The sequence below is a fragment of the Paramormyrops kingsleyae genome, chromosome 25 (assembly GCF_048594095.1).
Source record: "Paramormyrops kingsleyae isolate MSU_618 chromosome 25, PKINGS_0.4, whole genome shotgun sequence".
Taxonomy (NCBI): Eukaryota; Metazoa; Chordata; class Actinopteri; order Osteoglossiformes; family Mormyridae; genus Paramormyrops; species Paramormyrops kingsleyae.
This window is the reverse complement of record NC_132821.1, coordinates 18434409-18442201: the sequence shown is the minus strand read 5'-3', so window position 1 is coordinate 18442201 and position 7793 is coordinate 18434409. Positions and strand designations below refer to the sequence as shown.

General features: G+C 43.1%; 1 long non-coding RNA gene across 1 annotated transcript; it reads right to left on the bottom strand.

The window, feature by feature from the left end:
- Positions 1-6273: 6273 nt before the first annotated feature.
- Positions 6274-7583, bottom strand: LOC111859743 (uncharacterized). The gene is made up of 3 exons (XR_002841884.1): positions 7531-7583; positions 7334-7437; positions 6274-6705 (listed from the first exon to the last, which is right to left on the bottom strand). It is a non-coding gene; the product is annotated as an uncharacterized lncRNA (long non-coding RNA).
- Positions 7584-7793: the final 210 nt, after the last annotated feature.

The window sequence follows — 7793 nt, the reverse complement described above, 5'->3', positions numbered from 1 at the left end:
AATTTTTTAAAGCTTTTTTTCGTTTCTCAGCGAAGAAAATGTGGCTATGCCTCAGTGCACCGAGGAGAAAGAACCTCATAGCAAAAGGCGAAGACGCCGTCCGCCTGGGCCACGGCTGGTTCCTCTCACGCGGTTCCCCTTCTCGCGTGTCCGTGCTTTTATGATGCAGTGTAATAACGGTGCTGAGCACAGGGTGTAATGAGAGCGATGGACGCGATACCTCAGACCTCCGAAACGAGCGCCAGAACATCTGGACCATCCCCAAAAAGGCACCTAGGAATGGCGCCCCCCCCCCCCCACAATGACTGACCCAAAATGCAATCCTGGACACTCATGGAAGTTGTAAGCCAGAAAGAATGTTTCAGATATGAATGTTTTTTTTCGTTATTATGCGCGAGCTTTAACATTGAGGGGGCAATTTTGTCTTAATACCGGCAGTATAAATGGAAGTCAACCAGCTGCAGCCAATGTTTCTGATCCAGGGCTGAAGCAGGATTTGCTTGTTAAGCCATTTATTTCAGTGCTGTGAGCCTGGATTGCGTTACCACTGGGTGAAGGGGCTCCCTTTCCTTCCCGCCATATGTATGTGTGCATGACTTCACCTGCATGTAGCTGTTTAACCGTGGGGGAATGAGGAAAAGCGATGCTGATAGATAGCCCACTTGGGACTTGGCGGGGTCGAATAGGACCCCTGCGGGTTCCTGACGGTGGTCCCAAAAGCCCAGCTCCGCCCCGGTCGCCCCCGGTACACTCTGAGCGCTGGTCAGTGGGAATTAAATGCAAAATCTGCTTCATGTCAGGCGGCAGAATCAGTCAGAAATTTAAAAATACTGGGAGCGCAATAAAAATATAGGGTGTGCTCAGTGCGACAAGTATATCCCCGTGGTGAATATCATGGTACGTCCTTTGGGATGGACCCCCCAGTCCTGGTGCTGGGGTCACTCCATTCTCCACTATGATTGTTTTTTTTTTTATATATATTTTGTTCAGTAAGAGAGCGAATATTATGAATATATACGCAGCAAGGGGTTGTGGGTATGAATTGGGGGTGAGGTCAAGCCACATCGGCCAATCGGATTCGGTCTGACAGGAGAGGTTAGAGGAAGAGATGAGCAAGGGGAGAAAAGCCACATCAAAGCTGGTCTGATTAAATACCCCATCATACTGCTAAAAGGGAGTTATTACCTTGGGGTATCAGTTTAGTATTGTTACTACTGTACCTTAGCCATACTCTACTTAAACTTTTCTTCTTTATTCGTTTCAGTGTTACACAGTGCTGTAAATACAATGTGCTGTTTTGACATGTCATGCGTTGCAGTTTCGGTTAAATGAGGGCCTTGTAGTAGAGGGTCATGAAGGCCGACATTTGTATATATTTCTCGAAGCTGAAAATTGGGGAGATTTCAAAGTTCGTTAAAGGGTCGCCGCAGAGTTCAAGCGCTTTCTTACAGTGTGACAAGCGAAACGCTGCTGTCTGGTCCTCTAATGATCCTGATGTGTGTCTGGAGAGTTTAGGCAACTGCATGTTAATCCTCGCTGACTGCAGGGTCACTGCGCCTCCTTGACATGGTCGGAAAAGGAGGGTGTGACCCAGCTAATGAACGCAAGCTTTAAATAATAGTCTGGGTCAGGCTGCTGAACGGACAGCTGGCCAAGTCTGCGGAACTGGCAGATAGGACACACAGATTCAGGGTTTTAACAGTTTTGCTGGAAATAAAATACTTAAACTTCAGTGTATCTGCAGTGTGTGTAACTGGTTCTACTTCTCACACCAAGGACAGCCTGACAGCTTTATATAAGCGTATCCATTTCTTGGAACTGCAAATTCAGGTTCTATCTGTCAGCAAAACAACAAAAACACACTCCCTCATATATTATACTGGTCCTTCTGAATTCAGCATCCATGACTTTCCAGCCAGGTACAATACACCATTATGTGTATAATGATGTATTGAGTATCCAGTTACCTGCCTCCACTACCTGTTAACAGTGTACACTGTACGGTTATGGCTGACAGGTATTTCATGTCCTAACTCTTTGCAGTGGTTGCAGTGATTAATTCATCGACAGAATTTGCATTTGAGACATGAGTTAATTGTTTTGGGTGAATTACAGCCTTTTGCAGTTAAACCAGTTATGCAATATGCATGAACTGTTTTGAGAATGTTAAGTACGTTTCATGAAATATTTTGTGCATCTTATTGTGTAATTTGAACGAGAGTTTCTTTAAATGATTTATTTATTGTTAGTTTTGATACAGATCTTAATAATTGGCACAATTCAGGCATTGTAAGTCTTAACGGCCTTTGTTAAAAGCCCATCCTTATAGAGATGAGAGAGCAATTGTTCTTTTATTCCTCCTCCACAGCATGATAGAAGGAGAGGTTCCTAGTCATAGAAGGTTGGTGTATCTCAGAGAATAGGGGGAGGATCTTTTCAAGGGACACTTAGTAGGTAAATCAGACACTAACACACTGTACTCTATCACTTTCTTTTAAATATGTCTTGACAAACTAAAATGTTGATTCTGACCTACTTATACCAGGATGGTGAAAAGCAGGTTACTGAAGAAGTGTTGGGACCTTTCCTTACTAGAGGTGCTAGAACATTCACACAAAGCAAGATAATGATGAAGGGGGCAGTAGGTGCTAGAAGACCTGGATGCAGCCAGAACCTGAGTGCTGCTAACGGGGCTGATGTATGCACCCAACCTCAGGCAGCCAAAAAAATGAGGAACACTTTTGAGTCATTTCAAAAGATATTTCTGGAACTCAGCGGTTTGAAGGTCAGCCCAAAGTTAATGAGTCTAAAATAAACCGCTCTCCTACAGAAAATTCAAACAATCAGTTTACCATTTGTAATATTTACTCTACCCTCACTGATCGGGTGGCAAAAAAACTGGATACTTTTTAAGTGAGGATTTATTGCAAAAATTGTTCAAATGCACTTCTGATGCCTGTTTTTCTACGACACACAATTTCTGTGTTACTTAACAGTCCTGTCTCTAACATACTATTTGTGTCAAAGGTTTTGGAGAAGATAGTCCCTGTTACACTTCAGTCATACTTGGAGACACACAACACACTGGATAGATTCCAATCGGGCTTCCGTTAGGGCCACAGCAATGAAACGGTCTTAAAGTCGTCAATGACATAACAATGGCAACTGATTCTGCGATTGTGCTAATGCTTCTGGACCTTAGTGTGGCCTTTGACAGGGTTCACCATTGTACTCTATTGTTTCATTGACTTGAATTTAATGTTATGTTTTGTGGAGTGGTATTAAAGTGGTTTAGCAGAGCTTGGAGAGAAGAGGGGGGAATGGACGGAGCACCTCAGGAGATGGACCAGAAACTGTGGGTGACTGGTGTAACTCAGATACCTCCAAAGACAGGCAGGCAAACGAGGATCAGACATCAGGGTCTGTTACTGTGGCATTGGCCACCTCACTGAGCACAGTCTCCTTCTGCGGCAGATTCTCCAAGCCTGGACGAAATGACCTCTTCAGAGTTGGGCACCAAGGCTACTACCTCATCAGGAAAGGGCTCCTCCTTTACAGGATGCAGCACATTCACTTCGTTCAATAAGGCCCACAGCACCCCTATCATTACTATCACCACCTCCATTGGGGTGTCAAGGGTGAAGAAGGCAAGGCATCCAGATAGGTCCCACAGGCAGGCCATCCTCTCCAGAGAGAGATGCACCATGGGTGACAAAAGCGGCCTTAAGTACACCACGACCAAGTATTGCTTGTCAGTGGCGTAAACCCTAGCCCTCCACTGGGGCTTGCGGAGTTCCATCATTCTGCCAAATGCAGTGAAGGACAGAGGACACATGAGCAGGATTAAGGGGAAAGACAGGGACCTTAAACCAAAAAGAACCAAGGCAAGAAACAAAGGGATCACATGGGAAATAAAACAGCCGCAGCAGGGAGCAACAGCAATAACAAAACTAGGGAAGACAAGACTGGGAGACACTTATACACAGGGTTAACGAGGGGATAAACAGGAGGCAGCTGGAGTGAGTAACAAGAGGAAAGAAACACAGAACAGGCGCGGCTCATTAGAGGGCGTGACATGTAGCTTAAAAAATTATGCAAGTAGGATATTTATTTAAACCAGAACATTTCATTGCAAATCAAAAGACATTTTAAAATATTTTCAAATGCTATTACCTTAGTATAGCAGTAAAGGATTTATTTCCTATTAACATAATTCTATTTTACGCTGATGAAATGTGTACCTTTGTTTTTTGATCTTTGTCATAGTGTCAATTTCACCACCTCCATCTCAGGCTGTCCATGCTGCAAAAAAAATAATTAAAAAAGTTATACGACAGAGCTTTAACAAAAGTCTCTGTTTTGAGGGCTAAACACTCAGGGGTAGTGTGGATAAAAGGTGAAAACTGAGACTAGCATTTGCATTTTAAAAGGAAAACGCAGCAAGAGATTATATGCAAAGATTGTACTTCTGGTGGCTAACTTGCCTCCCAAGAACAAATTTGGGACACAATGCATCATGGGATTGGTCTTGATTGGCAAGAACACAATGATCCATCATTAAATTCTGAATATGCATATTTTATCATACTTGTGTTGTCATGTACCCATTTTACATCATATTACATTTCTGTTTCCAATACTCAGAACAGAAGTACAGAAGATGGTAAAAATCCCCACATGTCCATAAGGGGTCAAAACTAAAAAATGGGAAATACAAAGGTTAGGGCAACAAGGAGCAGGCAGGCGGGGAACAATATATATTTAATAAAATAAAAAAAATAATAATAAATAATAAAAATAAAAAAAACACAAGAGCACACGAAAAGCACACGATGAAAAACCATGACACAACAATGACTCCACTCACAGAACTGAACTGAGGCAAGAACTTAAGTACAGAGCGATTACAAGAATAATGCAGGACAGGTGAGAACAATTAACTAGGTGTCATGATCCACAGGGAAGCAGGCGACAGATTCCATGAATATAGACAAAAAGGGTTTTTATTTCCGGGACGACACACAACATTTACAGGCTGACAATACAATGACCGAACTGGGGAAACAAACGGAAACGCGGACTAAATACAATGGACTAATTGACAACGATCAGGAACAGCTAGTAAACACGGGGAATCCACACGCGGTTAACGAGGGGGCGTGGCACACAAGAGGAGCCGACGATCGGGGCATGACACTAGGGCTGGAAAAACGGGCAACAGGTGAAATGAATAATTAAATCAAGGAACTCAGAAACAAACAGGGAAACTAAGAACTGACAAAGAAACAAGGAAACAGAATCTAAACAGGGAAAATAATGAAGGCAGGTAAAATAGAACCAAGGCAAAGCAAAAAACCAAAACCGAAAACAAATCACATGAACTAGAAAAACTGATAAATGAAACACTATAGGGAACAAAATACAAAAGTAGAGGAGGCAGGATTCCAACACACGAGAGAGGGATTCAGGAGCCACACACTCCGCTCACTGAGCCACGCCGCAGCCTGGGGAGGGGTGGGGGGGGACACATTATGGACTTTGACAACGGGGAGGACAGATTGGGAGACACAAAAGGCTGGGACAGACGGGTGCTGACCCTGACATTAACCAATCAGCTACAAGAAAAGTGTTAATTGATGTCATCTCTCACCTTTGAAAACAAAATGGACGTGTACACTCACCTAAAGGATTATTAGGAACACCATACTAATACGGTGTTTGACCCCCTTTCGCCTTCAGAACTGCCTTAATTCTACGTGGCATTGATTCAACAAGGTGCTGAAAGCATTCTTTAGAAATGTTGGCCCATATTGATAGGATAGCATCTTGCAGTTGATGGAAATTTGTGGGATGCACATCCAGGGCACGAAGCTCCCGTTCCACCACATCCCAAAGATGCTCTATTGGGTTGAGATCTGCTGACTGTGGGGGCCATTTTAGTACAGTGAACTCATTGTCATGTTCAAGAAACCAATTTGAAATGATTCGAACCTGTTTCCTAGTTATTTCCATGAGATTGAGTCAGGGGATGAGGGTGGCGGTCTGAGCGTCTGCTGCTTCGCTTTCCTCCGTGGGCTGGCATCCATGCCTCTGGAACAGCCCACTAGATTTGGTCGAGCCCCCAGTTTGGGCCATGGATCTGCCGTCTGGCTGGAAGCAGTGACTGGCTCTTGACCAGTAGTGTCCAGAGCAGCCATGGAGGTGTTAGCAGTAGCATTAGCCACCACCATCACTGAGTTGATCAACACCTCATCCTCTCTGATCTGGTGCAAGAGACTTTTCCTACTTTCCACTTCGGATATTTTCTTGGCCAGATCGGCTCAGCTTCTGCTGCCGACCGGGGATCCACTCGGGGAATGTAGAGGAGGCATGAGTGTTCCGAGTGTAGGTATACTAGCTTCTTGGCTGAAGACAACCACGCTAGTGCAACAAACTGCACCAACTTAGATAGTATTAGCAGTGATGTAAAATCAACTTTAAAAAAATTAAAAACGGAAAGTTTCCCCAGCTCTTGGCTAAAAACAAACCACGCTAGTATACCAACTAATCACAAAGCCAAGACACTGGATCCCCGGATGCTCACAGAGAGGGTGTCTTTACCAGCACCAGGCTGTGCTCTCTTACAGTCGGCTTCATTGTTGGATTTTTGTCTTAAGATGGTCCTGATTTATGATGGAAGTGTACCAAGAAATTGTGTCACTGCCTCTGGAAAACAAAATGATAATTGGTAAGGACGTAATCAACATGTTTTTGCGTCTTAAGGTTTCTAAATAAAAGCATATGTAAACTTGTGATAAACACATTTAAAAGATAAAATTGTTTCCAGTTAATAAAGTGTGTATTGAAAAATACAAAAGTTTTCCTTTAACACGCTCATACATACTGATGAATGCATTGGCCTTTTCGGGATCAAACTGTCTTTTGTACAGTGACACTTGACAAGGCCAAGGTGTCTCCTCTGAAAAGCACAACAGCCAACTCTTGAGCAAAAATTGATATTTTTTTCTTGAAAGATGATCAAATATTCGTTTTGGAACTATCACTCCTCCAACAAAGCTGACCTGTCCAAACAGTACAGCAAAGGATGTGGTCCATATCTGTTTCAGTGTCACTGCAATTTGTTCTAGTGTCCTGACCCATTATGTCTTAAGTTCAATCACCTGTGTGTGTTTTCACCATTCCTGCTGGTTTTGATGCCACAGCTAAAGGATGGACATCACTGGAGTGAGGTGATGGTGAGGCAGAAGGAATCTTAATGGCTTCTACCACCTTTCTGTGTTGTTACCACATTTGGCAACTATATTAAGACAAAAACACTCCATATACCACCTACCATTTTACTCAAAGCTTCAATGGACCGTACAACAAACCATAAAAGAAACACTACGACCTTCCAAATCTTCATCAGCCATCCTCACATTCTAGGTCTGTTGAGGTCTATGTAAAAACAAGTCAAAATCACAGAAAATTTTGTTCCATCAAAAAAACACAAGCCTCCAAAACGCAGAAACTTCACTGCTGCCGTCTTACTCGTTTCTTTGTGGGTAACGATCCGAATTGACAGACAAGAAGCAGCAAATTTGAATTTCTCCGTTACCTCCTTGCTTCTCTTGCTGTGATATATACTGTATATCGCAACCTCAATTATTTCAAATAAATGAGTATTTTCAAAACACAAAAATAAATATGCTGCCCTGTGTCCATAAAATGAGACAGAAAGGGAAAATGGAAAAAAAACATGTTGCAGGCCTGTTTCGGCGCTCGGGAGCAGTGAGTTGGAGCTTGTTTGGTGC